This window comes from Anguilla rostrata, chromosome 3 (assembly GCF_018555375.3).
Source record: "Anguilla rostrata isolate EN2019 chromosome 3, ASM1855537v3, whole genome shotgun sequence".
In the NCBI taxonomy this organism is placed as follows: Eukaryota; Metazoa; Chordata; class Actinopteri; order Anguilliformes; family Anguillidae; genus Anguilla; species Anguilla rostrata.
Window position 1 is genome coordinate 23,695,542 of NC_057935.1, and position 13,853 is coordinate 23,709,394.

The following is a 13,853-nucleotide window of genomic DNA, read 5'->3' on the forward strand; positions in this document are numbered from 1 at the left end:
TTGTTGATGACTATATATCAGCCTACATGAAGGCCTCGCGTCAAAAGTTCATTGTACAATTTTGCTTTTCCAAAATTATACGTAAACACTTAATTTATATTTAGTACGGTTTTTCATGAGATATTAATCTACAATGTAAACATCTACGATTCAACAAGTGGTAGACCATCGTTAGTTTTAACTATAACTATAAGTTCATTTATAAGAACTATGAAAATAAATCTTTACAAGTGTATTTTTATGTGTTGGTGGGTTTTGCAGTGGTAGCAGCTGAAAGCTATGTTCGCAGAAATACTGAATCATAACGTACTCTGTTAGTTGTAAATAATTTAGTATTAGAGTAGCCTATACAGTTTTTAATCTTTCATAAATTATACCACAAATCTCAAATGCATAAAATGTGGACTTTTGGCAGATGGACGCATTTAACATATTTTATGTAGAAGGAAAGACGCCTGTTTTTTTATCTTGATTTGCTCAGGCCATGAACTGATCTCCTAGTCACTTTGTTTACATTCACACATATGAATCATCATACACGCCCTCGATCAATGTTTACTTAAAAAAAAAAAAAATAAATAAAATAAACTTATTGCAGTTAAAATATTACAGGCAAACAGCTCTACGTTGTTGCTCTAGTTAATATTTGCATTAATAATCTAGAATGCAAACATTGTTTCTTTGGCTTTGTGTAATTCAAGATAGCTTTAAACAGAACAATGTGCAAGAAGAATATTCAAAATCCTCACTCGTGGATTTTATTCAAAGCTGCAAAACATCAATTTAATATTTATGACAAAGCCAAATAAAGCCATAGGATGTATGCCTTTGTTAGTTGAATGATAGAATTTTGCAATTTCTCATGCTGTGAACTTTGTGTTCTGAACGGGCCACTGTCATGATACAGCAGATTCACTGAGCATGTTGTCCTTGCAAATGGGCAAACTGAGATTACTGCTGTCTGCAAATGCAGACTATAGGTGTGATTTAGGAGGTTCTCTCCATGTTGTTTGCAGACGTTTGTCAAGGGTTCAGTGGGATTAGCCAAGCAAACAGGGAACAAACCGTAAGTCCTGTGACAGGTGTAATGGCAGTTTTTCAAACAAGATAAAGAAACATGAAACAAATGCTATATGTCAGCATTACTGGGACGTGTTTAACTGAGTTACCACTTACCACTAGTTTTTCCCCTTAGCCCTTGATTTGTTTTTACCTATTATTGCATTTCCTGTCACAGAACAGAAATAAACATATTGGAAACAGTTTAATATTGGATGACCAGTTGTTTGGGAGCTACTGCCATTGTATAGTTTACGCAGGTACCTTTCACATTTCCCTAGTATATTGTGATCTGTGAAGGAATGTCAGAATTATGCATCAAGCAAGCATGAAGATTAGACCATGCAGAAGTCACATTTTTACGAGGCATCCAAGTAGGCACCAGGCTTTGATTTCTACGATGCGGGGTAGGACATTGTCGGAGCGTAACGTGGCGCTGCGTGTCACGGGTAATGGCGGCAAAGTTACTTGGCTATTACCGCTGCTCAGGGAGGCCTGTAATAATCTTTGAAAGCACCTGCCCGTCGTGCCATCGTGGTGAAATCAATCACTTTCACAATGGCTGCTGTCCATATACAGGATTACATCATTGGCATTAGCATGAAGCCATTGATTGTACAAGGTAAGTGGTAAGGAAGGATCCGTGTCCAAGCTGAGTGGCTCAGTGGGTCAGAGCTTATCCAGATTGGAAAGGATGGAAAGTGCAGTACACCACCTCTCAGATAGGACACCGGCCTGCAGCAGTGCCATTACCCACAATCCATCACTTTTATTACCCAAAGCCAAGCGGAGAGGCAATGGCTACAATTTCTACAGTATTGAACCCTCAATCATGCATGCATCTTTATTTAAGTGTATTTAAGATGACGCTAATATAGTAAAAGGGGTTTCAGCCGAGGCTGCTGAATAATTGTGTGTGCTTTATTTGTGTACACTTTAAGACAGGGCTCTTCAACTCATTTTTCGTTTGGGGGGGGGGGGGGGTTGGGGGGTCAAATTGATTTTTTTTTTAATGGAGCGGGTGGACCACACATTTTCCGCTTCTCGTATATGTAATCATATACGTGTAAGTGTTTGAATGTACACTCTTAAAATATGTATGTCAATCCTTTATAACATTTCCAGTGAAATTTCCTGCTGCTGTCCAGGACATCGACATGAATCATAAGATTTTTGATGTATATTAAGTGTATATATTTGTTGTTTTACATTTGATAAAGGGACAGCAATTGGACCATGACAGGTCATGTTTGGCCCCTAGGCCACTAATTGAATTACCCTTGAAGATCAGAACAATGTTTCTATATCTGAACTCTTCTGTGTAGTTGAATGGATCTTTTACATGTACATTTTGTTTATCAGTGCCTTATTTCTTTATCAGTATCTTATTTGTCAGTATGCAGCTCAGAACAGATTTGTGAAACACAGATGCACTGAAACATTTTCAGGATGGTTGTTGAGACATAGTTACAGTGTGTTTTTTCCCGCCTGTAGTTCAAGACACTGATCTCACTGTTTCACAATTCTGTGGTGCATTGTTGTTAACCATAGCATTTTTTAATGAAACGGTGTCACTGTTTTAATTTATTGAGGATATTGCCCTGTTGGGATATGCTCTGCACATTTCCTCCTCCCACATAAAATAATTTCCTCCAACACCCACACAGGTGAAAATTGCTTTTTCTGTTTTAAAATGAGCTTTTCGGCTTGTGCCTCACATTCTGTGGGACTGACTTCAGACTAATAACCCATTAGTGGGCCAGGGTTATGCGGTAGCAGGCCTAATCTCTTTGCTCTCATAGGAGATATGAACCCAGTCCTTGAACGGCAGCACCTCTGCTATTTTATTTGTTTTCCTTTTGGCTTTATTCTTGTGGGACAGAGATTTTTTTTCATTGCTTATTGGCATTTGACCTCTGTGAAAACAATATTAAAACTCAGGTGAGGCAGAATAAATGCATCTGAACAGGGATGGAGCTGTAAATGTTCTCTCATTGGCTGCATTGCCTTTTAAGGTTTAGCCATTGCCATAGGTCTCTTTCAGCGAGTGCCATCCTGTCTGAAATTACTCAAATTTAAAATAATTGTTGGTGGTATAGGCCAATGACACGCAGTGTCGCAGTGACTTTTTTGTTACAGTATGTTAGCCAGCCATGCAATTTCTAATTTAATGCCCTACATTTTTGAAATATTTACTAAAATGTTAAAATTCTTTGAAACTTTTTCACTTTTCTGATTGATATAAACATTATTTATTTATTTATTTATTAATTTATTTACAAGCATATACAAAATGTTGTTTTGTGTTCAGAAAGTAATTGTACAACCAATGTCAAATGAATGATTTTTTCTTTTTTCTGTTTTTTCACGGTTTGTTTGTTTTCATCAAGGGATAAATGTATTCACAGGTGCTCATGGGAAATCTTTGGATGGGTTTCAAATCATTCCCAGTCAGAGTGGGTGCTAAGATACCCGTCACCCGGCAACCGCATCCAAGTGGGATAATAACATCCTACGGTGATAATGACTTAAAAAAAGAGTGACAGATGCCTGATTTGGATGAAAGAGAGGAAGTATGTATGGAAAATTAAGTTTGTTAAAATTTGATTCAAGTACCTTCACACGTATCAAATAAACAGTCTCATCTTGTATCTCATGATCTGTGGTATTCCCATTGATTGGCTGAGAATGGGATTTGTTAAAAACCATAAATGTGACTTTTACACTAATTAACAAGTCAGTGGAGCGCCATTTTGGAATGAAATTAGCCACCTGCGATCAGAGCAGCAGATCATTTACAACATGCCAGGAAATCTTCTGTGTGGACAGAAAGTAATTGATTGAAAGCAATAATGGATTCTGAGATGTGGCATTAAAATAGACAATTGCACGTCTCCCATTTGTTAAGGAAAGACCAGCTTGACTGTTTAAAACATCTTTGTTTTACACCCTAGATTTATGTTTATTGGAACTGAAAAACAGAGTGACATACTCCATACACCAATTGAAGTCCAAATCTTATTTTCATATTTCATCAACTGGATGACATACAGCTGAAAGCAGAGTCTGTCATGTTGATGTTCAATTTTAGAGCTCAATAGTGTGACTGACAACTGGTAGATTTATCAAGGTTTATTTCCATGTGTTACTTTATTAAAAGAAGAATACATTATTTTTCTGTGTGATTTACATAGCACTGGTGCTACTTTAAAACTATGGCACTATATGCTGTATATCTAAAATATCAAATAGATATGGCCATGTCTGCAAAAATGGAGCTGTAATGTCATGTAAGCTTTCATAGATAGTTAAGGCAGTATATTTTGGTTCCTCTGTTTTGGGGTGTTTTGTTTCTGCATTTGCTGACATGCCAGCTCTGCATTTGGGTATATTTAGGGAGTGAAACCGTGGTGGGAATAGAGTGTGATATCCCGATTGTAAAAAGTAATCGACCTTTCCGTGGCACTATCTAATACGGTCACGCTGGGAAATTGATTTTCTTCAGAAATTAATTAATTTCTCAAATAGCCCAAAGGTGCAGTTTTAAAAGTGTGCACTTGGAAGTTTCCTCTTTTTGCCCTTTTAAATAATTATTGTACAAGTAGATAAATGTATCAGTAAACTTGGAAATCTGTCGTGGAGTGGTTATTATTAAATTGTGCAATCACAACCTCCATTGTTTGCAGCTTCATATTTTCTAATTAGGATTCATATGCCAAATACATGCTCTGAAATTTGAATACATATATGTCCAAAATGCAGAAAATTGAAATTTAAAGTATGGAATCCTTCATTTCCATTTTTCCCTCTATAATGCAGTGTTACTGTATCAAGGATTATTTTCCCCATGCTTCATTGGATCTGGCAGAAAAAAAAAGAATACCTAGGAGAACCAATTTCTGATGGGATTCCAGAAATTTCCTCTGTTCATTTTCTGTCCTTTTTAATTCTCATGCTGGCTATAAAAGGTTTAACGGGAATAACAATGAAGCTGTATGTGAAATGTGATATGAAAGCTGTAATGAGAAAACTGTAAGGATACCCCAGCAGTTGGGTGGGGAGTTCTGGCAGTTTTGATCTGGGATCTTCAGAGCTGAGCTTGTTGAAATAAATAAATCTCAAAGCAAAACAAAATATGATTTTTAATACAGGTATTTAGTTAATTATTTATTATTGTGAGGTTGCTGTAATTCATTCTTTTTTTACATTCTGTAATTTAGGTCATTTTCTTGTAAAAATTGACAGTGTTGACAACGTTTTGTAGATGTAGTCACTTGATATGCCAACGTGAAAGTACAGTCTGAATGTCATTTCACTATGTAGCTTAGTTTGATTAATACTTGTTTTTGTCGGTAAGCGATGAAGTGCATAGAGGAAACAAACAAGGTATGCATTATACAGAACAAACAGGTGGAAGTGTGTTTGTTTTATCAGAAATATCCTTTGTTGTATTGTCATGGAAATACAGATGATGTTTCAGAAGGTTTGACTGCACCCGGAGCTATACATTTTCCATTGGGTCAGAGGAAGAAAGTATTTAGAAGAAGGACAATAACATTGCCATTTAAAGAAAGCAAAAGACTCTGGAGAGACCATTTCATGGGGGGAAAATGAATGCTGGGACACTGAAGTCACCTTCAAAGTTCACCCCAGAGCAGAAATAGGCTTATTAGCTGTTTCTGTTTTTATAAAACTTTTAGGAACGGCAGCTGCATTTTTACTTGCTTCCTGGGGATGGTGAAAGCTGAAAAGAGTTAGTCCCTCTGGATCCAGGAAAGAGCAGATTTGAGGACATGCATTGTGACTTGAATTGCTATGAGTGTATGCAAAGAACCCGTTTTTCTCTGCTACACAGTAGCGATGGGAGAGTGAGGTTTCAAAACCCAGCAATGGGTAGAGCTACAAGCTGTAATAATCAGTGTATTGTTTGAACCAATCACAGTAGATAAAAAATTGGTTGAAAATCAGTGATAGCTTATGGTATCTTTGGTAAATTTTGTTTCACAAAACCACACTCTCCTAACACTGCACCGATTGGTTTTGCACCTGTATGATGGACAACACCAGAGGTCCATTCATTTTTGTTCTAGATCCTGGTGCAGATTTTAACTTGGTTTTGCAGCTCTTCCAGGGGCCTCACCCTACTAAAACTCAGAGTGTCAGTATTTGATGCACCCCACAATCCAGAGTCTTGGAGCCTCATTTATAAAATCATCTTGGAATTCATCCTAAATGTGAATGTATGTTCGAAAGTGTTCCATATGTTCCATTTACAAAATGTCTATATGCATGATCCATTTACAAACTAGATATCATCCGCAAGTGCACAACTGAACTAGCTTAACAACTCCATCCAGTGAACACCCTTTCGCTGTACGTTGCTATAAAGGTTTTGATGATGATGATGATGATGATGATGATGATGATGATGATAATTATTATTATTATTATTATTATTATTATTATTATTAAGCTTTTCTATTTTTGTAACGGTTCGCACTCTTGATAATGTTACCAGCAAGTTCTGCAATCAAAAGTATAGGTTTTATTTCAACTTTGGGGGAGACGCAATGCTGGACCTCTGAGTCTTGCATAGTCTTGCACGCATACTATGTAGTCTAAGAACTATTTAACAATATTGGGGGCAACATGTCTTCCTGTCACTCCTGCAATCATATGCGTATGTCTGCAATAACCTAGTTAATGGCCCGAAATGTTGTGTCTCAAAGTGCTTATCACAGAAATAAATCTTATGCGTGTGCTGCTACGGGTTAATAGCCTATACTTGTCCATATGGTAAGTGATTGGCAAAATGTTATCACAACTAGGTGAAAAAAACGTCTTCGGCCTGCATTACAGCTGCATAGCCACAAGGAAATGTTTTAAAGCATACTCTGGAGTTTACCTACCCTTAAGAACATTTTCACATCAGTTTCCAGTTTAATAAATCTCAATTTGTTCAAAGATCAAATCCGTTGAATTCAGGACCATTTTATAAACGAGACCCCTGGTATCTCTAACCCTGACTCTGCCAGTACCTGTAGCTATCGTGGAAACAGGATCAGTTGGCGGAAATGCGCTTTACCCGTGGCTAGACAGCGCCTCCTCTGGCGGTTTGGTGCCTGCTGGCTGCCTACACCAGCTGCGCAGGGACGGCACTGCTCCGGCGCTGTGGCTGCGCAGTTCTGCTGGCGGACTGGGGACTACGGAGAGGAAACGGCAGCTGACAACAGGGGGTTTCAGAGTAGGCAGCGGGCTGCTCGCCCAAATTTAAATTCAGAGTCAAAGTCAAGGAAAAAATGTTTACCGAAGCCAGTCCTGACACTAGTCCTTTTGTAGGACGTGCGATGTACAGTCATGCGTGTGCACACGCACGTATGTTTAGCGGGGAAAAAAAATAATCATAGAACAATCTTGTGTATGTTGCTGAGGCAGCAGCGCTTATGCAGTCAGGCGGCTGTCTTCCCGTGGGCAGCGCAGACGCAGCCCACATACCCCTCGACTCAGAGCCCGGTCATTGAGATTTACTTCATGTTTCCCCAATCCCACACGCGTGGCATGCTAAGATCTTCTCGTGACGATTTCAGCCGTACGCCGCGAACAGAATGCAAAGTGCCTTCTCTGTAAAAATGTAACGGCACCTGTTAAAATAGGGCAGCTGGAGACACTGCACATCTGACATCCACTTAGGCCAGTGATTCATCTTGGACATCCATCCTTTAGCTTCACTTGTGAATTGGCTTTTCTGGAAAGGAGAATGCATTCAGTCAGGCAGACATTCCATGCCAATAAGCTTTGTCTCTGCCCTAATGCAGTAGTCAGTTGTGGCAGAGGTAGATTTATTGCATGATTGACAATTATGAGCGGATGACCTAGTTCTTTCTAATGGAAGAAGAATAGTTTTCAAGGCGTGGATTTACCTTCCTTTGTATTGACTAAGCCCTTGTCAAGAAATATAACACATTTATTGCCCTAGATATAGATTGCAAGATTTGAAATGTGCCTTTGGAAATATGATTAGGAAATGCTTTGTTAAAACATTTTTACATATCTGTACCTTGCACAAAATTCTTGTTTCTTTTTATTGCAGTGTTGTGCAGAACTGTAATTTCAGTAATGGAAAAAATATTTGATATATTATTGCTTTGCTGAACATTTGTTTTGATATGTGTGTTTGTGCATCCTTCTTAAATAAGAGCGGTTCCTAAAAGCAGTCTGATCATGTATCATTTAATATAAATGATTATTCATTAATCATTAATTAATCGTTTAAAATGCAAATAGCTGGTGACCATGATATACAGAATGTTTGCTTAGTGACTAGGCCTGTATGCCTTCAGAAATGCTTAGTAAATGATTTAGAAAATTTTTATACATTCTTTCTGTTAATGACAAATGACTTAGTAATTTACTTAGTAATTAGGACACAGTGGAGCTCACACACTTGTGGGACTATGTACTTGGTGCAGCCACAAATGATTCAACCAAGAATTTGAGTTACTGAAGAATGGTTTTGTCCCCCTCAAAGAAAAAAAAAATGGTTTCCTGGAACTGAGATCTCCAGGTTGCAGAATAAGAGCTTTGTAGTTTTCAAATATATTTTTACTTGTGATCTTTTTGAAGTCAAATGTGAATATGAGGTGGTAGCAGGCAGGGGAAATGTTTGCATGCATTATACATGGGTTACAGTTACAGTAAGCAATAATATCTTATATTCTCTTACGGAAATAGAATATACCGCAATATACTTTTTGGAAAATATACTGTTGAATAAATTTCACACCAACAACATATGTTGAAGTATCTGAATGCAGTAATAATTTCTATTTCCATAAATTCATATTTATGGTGCATCTTTTGTTGCAATATTTTAATGTTGCTGCTCCATCTGAGTATCAACTCCTGGTCGACTTGTCCTTGATTTAGTCAGTTTGTGTTTAAGAAAGCTCTTTTTTTCTTGCCACATAAGTTGCTGTTCTCAGCAATGCTGTCTTGAAATGTATTCTGCGAAGTGATTCCAGTCTCTGGTTTGGGGTCCTGAAGTGTATGATTGCTTGAATCATACATGTACGTGTGGACCAATTTAGCTTCAGGTCTTGATGTTTTTAGTCAAAAGGTATGATGTATTGTGTCAGAAACAAGCTAACAAGAATGTCAAAGGGCTTGTAAAAAATGGCAGCCTCTTTCAACAGCATGGATCCAGGAGCAAATAGCTGCATACGAACAGTGGTCTAAGAGTCACAGCAGGAACATGTCAGTTAGCATGGATAGCAAGCATACCGAGAATCCACTCTGCAGTGGGGACAGTTTCACTAGATTAAGTGCCACCGGGGTCACAGAGTTCCCACCATTTACACAGGATGGGGGGGGGGGTGGAGGGGGGTATGGGTTGGGCGGCTTTGTTGCTGTAATTAATAACATTTACTTGAGGAGATCAAATCTTCTCAAACAAACAGTTCCACTTTCTCATTAAATTCTACTTTTGCTCTGGCCCATTTGAGACCACTCTGAGTGATTCAGTGCAAGTTGCTTGTGTGTAGCAGGCAAAAAGTTTTATGGTGAAAAATGGGAAAATGTACATGAACTATTAAACCAAGAAAAAACTGTTTGTCGATATACATCATTTCTGTGTGCTGTCCTAAAAACAAAATGATGTGGAGACAAAATGAAAATGAATGTGGTAAACAAAGTGTGCTAAACTGAATGAAATTTGACAAGCAGTAAGCGATAAGTGTGACTGCTCCTCTTCACTTCGGAGAAAATATCTATCTATAGCGTCATGCTGTAAACATAAAAGGAAATTTGTGGGATATTTTTGGTTTAGTTGTGTCCTATGATTAACCAAGGGAAAAAAGGATATTGCGGTCATTCAGTGACGTTCTTCAAAGCCCTTTAGATATCCGCGTCGAGGGTGGGAGGCGGTTTGTAGAAAAGAGAGTAAATTGGACAGGGGTAAATGGATCGGTCCGATCTTTGCGGTACTTCAAATTGCGGTGGCATTTTTTTTTCTCCCTCTATTGCAGTAAAGGGTTTGGTGTGACAGATTTGCTCCTTTGTTTCAGCGCGCTGACGGTATTTAATTTCACATTGTATCAGCCCCAGCTTTGTCTGTCTGCGAGTTGCTCCGGAGTCAAAGCGACCCCCAGAGATAAACTCTGTCAGACTCCAAGATGATTTATTAAAATCTGATTTCTGTGAAGGACTTTAATGTCAGGGGGAAAGAAAATACATCGCAGGTGTCTGCCAGCTCCAGGCAGTATTTGTTCTCCGTTCCAGTTTCTAAAGGTAAACGCTAAAAAAAGAGAACCGTACAAATCTGTGTGGGATTTCCTGTCTTTGTTGTGGAAATTGAGTTTTTTTATCGCTTTCTATTCCCGTAAACCAGCCTGAGCAGTTGCGGCGATGCTGTTTAAAAAACGCGGTGACTCAATTCAGTGTTACTGCATAAGTGAATATCTACATAAATACTCATAAATAGTCATGACCTTATATTCTCGTAAATGGCCATGTCCATGAGAGAAATGGAGTGACCTTATCGACACTGTTGTCATAATTCAGTTTGATTAAACTCTTCTCAGGGTTGCTGCTGGTTACGTCATTTTTCAGCAACTCACCCAGCCAGCTGTTTCTGTTGGAGAACAGCTGATTTTTGTGATGTTCACTCCAACAGGTTTTAATGCACATTTGGCTTTGAAATGTTACATCAAAGATGAGCGTGGTTTCTGCCAGTGAACATGCACATTTGAATTGGTGTGATACAGAAAGTAAGGACTGCCTATTGCTCTCACCACAGCAACTACATATATTTGATCTCATTGAGCAAAAGCTGAGAAGCAAATTAATAATGACAATGGAGTTGTTTCCCACATTCTCCACATTCTTCTCAAGTCTTCTCAAGCTCTTTTAATGCTTTAGATTAATACACAGACAGAGATCCTCAGGGCTTTTCTGCACATTTCAATTTACTCTTTAAAGATCTGTCAAGTTATCAAGCGTCTGGAAAAAAAGAAGAAAAATCTGAACTGTTCTTCTTCAGAAGTGCACACATCATTTAACGTCATAGATAATTAAACCAAGATAATTAAGCATGCTAAGCTTTATGTTATGTACTCAGGCTCGTATAAGCATTTCTTTTGCAGAAGTCATAAATAGATCGAGATTACGACTCGTAAAAGAAACGGTTTGGTTGGTTTATAGTTTATCTGTGAAGAGCAACGTGATTGTATGCTAATGTCCAGAGAGGCGGTTCCAGAGTCTGCTGCTTCATTCTGCCCTATATCCCAAAGGACGCTTTTCCCCCCGAAAGGGATCTTTTCTCCAAAGCTTCCCAAATGGATGATAAAGAGTTATTAATTCCCATATTTACTTATTGCTTTCATCGAAGCGCTTAATCAAACACACTTGGAGCTGTGGTGCGCGACCGGCTTGAGGATGGCGGTTATGGGTTAGCCTACTCGCGAGAGGACGTGGTGAGAGAGAGGGACGGGATCATCTATCTGCCGAATCAGTCTGGTTGAGGTGTTGAGTGTCACCTTTCTCATTCTCCAGGGGAAGCGTGTAACCAGGACTGTTCCCTTCTGAGAAGGATCTCGTGAGCGTCCCCTCCTGACGCTCCATCGCCTCACATTCTTCATCGCTCCCCGCTTGTCAGCTTCCTTTGCCTCCGCCTCAGATTCGGCTTTGATTCGTGCCAGTGATTTATCTGCATGGACCCAGTTTTCTCACGTGTGTCCCCTGCTGGAACTTTGGAGACAGTTTCCAGTAACCTTGCCGAAGCCAGTAAAACCTGGATGTCCGTATCTACTTGTCTCTGTCCTCAGCAAAAATAACTAAAACCAGAGGACCTAGGCCAAGTTTTAATCAACATTCCTCATAAATTTAGACTCTCAGCGTTGGATTTTTTTTCCTGAACAAACAGTTGGGTTTGTTCATTGACTATCAAAATGTACTTGAACTATTGTTTGTGAAGAAAAAAAAAATGTCTCCTTGTGTTATTCAAGTACATTTTGATTGTTGATTGGTATCTATTGGTGACACAGAGCTATGCACAGATGTTGACTGAATACAGGCCCATGACTGGCATTTTCAGTTATCATTCAAATAATCTTAAATATCAACAAGAATTACCTGCAGTATCTACTTCAACTGGCACAGTTCTTACAGCTGCTACAGTTCTCACACAGTATGATCTGGTTTTTGCCTGCTGTATTTGAAAAGGAAAACAGTTCAGCAGTGCAGGGCAATAATTTCATTTCCCTGCAACAGTTTCTCTCTCTGTTTGCCTGGTTAAAAGCTCTGTGGGTTCGAGGAATTGGAGTCAACAACCCTGAGGGTATTAGCACTGTTTGCTTTCTGCTTTTTTCCTTCTTGTGCGGGGCTGCAGCTGTCTCAGTCTCCTCTTGCCAGCTGTCATTTTTGAAGCCTTTCCGGAAACATCTCCACACGCCACCTGCTTCCCTGTGGGAGAATAGGTGCGCATTCTGCGGCAGACAGGTGTGTATTGTGAGTGAGTGCGCTCTAGATACGGGCTGGTGAAGCTTTTGTGCTGTCTCTGCTTTCCCGCATCTGGTTATTTCAGTGTGACGGTGTTAAAAAAAAAGACTGTGTGACCCCACTACACTGGCATTTTGGCAGAATTTAATCTTAGATAATCAGCCCAATGGAACATGAATGTTGAAACCGGTTACACTGTCCAGTGCTACATTACTTAATAGTTGTCATATTAAGCCACATAGTCCGTCCATTATCTAAAAATACATATTCACACTGAAGCTTTTTGGTGCAGTCCATAGGATTTAAACGGTATAAAAAATAGTTTTGAGTCCATAGTTATCTTTGTAAGCACATGAAACCTTTTTTGGTAATGCCTTTGGACTACACTCTATACCTGTTTTGCTTTTTAGTGTCATTCCTGTCATTTGCATCTTACAGGAAATGGCCTACTTGTGCAACCTTCAAAGTTTTGTGAATGCATACATGTCTGTGTTTCTGGAATACATTCTCTCTCTCTCTCTCTCGCTCTCTCTCTCTCTCTGCAATTATTGTGCAATATTTCCTGCCAGCAACAATACAAACATCTTTATCTTCCAAGATGCAGAAATGAAGATGACCTCAAAACATATAACACTCTTTTAGATGTGAGTTGAGGATTAAGTGAAAGTATTTTCTGGGACTGTTTTCTAATTGTAAGTTTTCAGAAATCTTAGATTCTTTATATAAATGAATGTACAGTATATGTCTTAAGTCTTAAATAGTTAAGATGTCTGAAGCTACAAACTTTGGGTCTTTTATTATATCAGTGTATATTTTTCTTTTATCAGGAGAACAGCTCAAAGTCTGTTATCACAAGCACAGACGGAGGGTGTGTTTAACTTCCTTCTTTCTATTTGCAGGACTAAATTGTCAGTTTACTGACGTTATCTAAATAAGAAACTTTAAAACTAATTAAGGAACAGTCTCTCAAATGTTTGTGATAAGGCAATGTTGGCCTAAAGAGTAACTCCAGTTGAACTGATGGCTCACTGTTGAGACACTTTGTTCTCTTTGTGCAGGAACTGATGAAACTATTACTGTGTACCCATTACACAATAGTGTTTCAGACATTCAACAGAGATTGTCTTGAATGCAAGGGGTGGCAGTATGGTATGGTCATGTTAAGTAATTAGCACTTTTAAAATGTAAAAATACAATATTGTGCAACTGTGGAAAACCATGCATAAGAACTCTGTTCTATTTGGCCTTAAAATGGGAGATCTTAAGGTGCACAAAATGACCCATTAATCAGAATTCACAAT

The 13,853-nt window shown here is 38.7% G+C and overlaps 1 protein-coding gene across 1 annotated transcript in view; it reads left to right on the plus strand.

Annotated features, from left to right (window-relative positions):
* The window catches only part of LOC135250526 (dachshund homolog 1-like), a 102,557-nt gene that overhangs the window by 1,108 nt on the left and 87,596 nt on the right, over positions 1 to 13,853 (plus strand). The window lies entirely within an intron of this gene.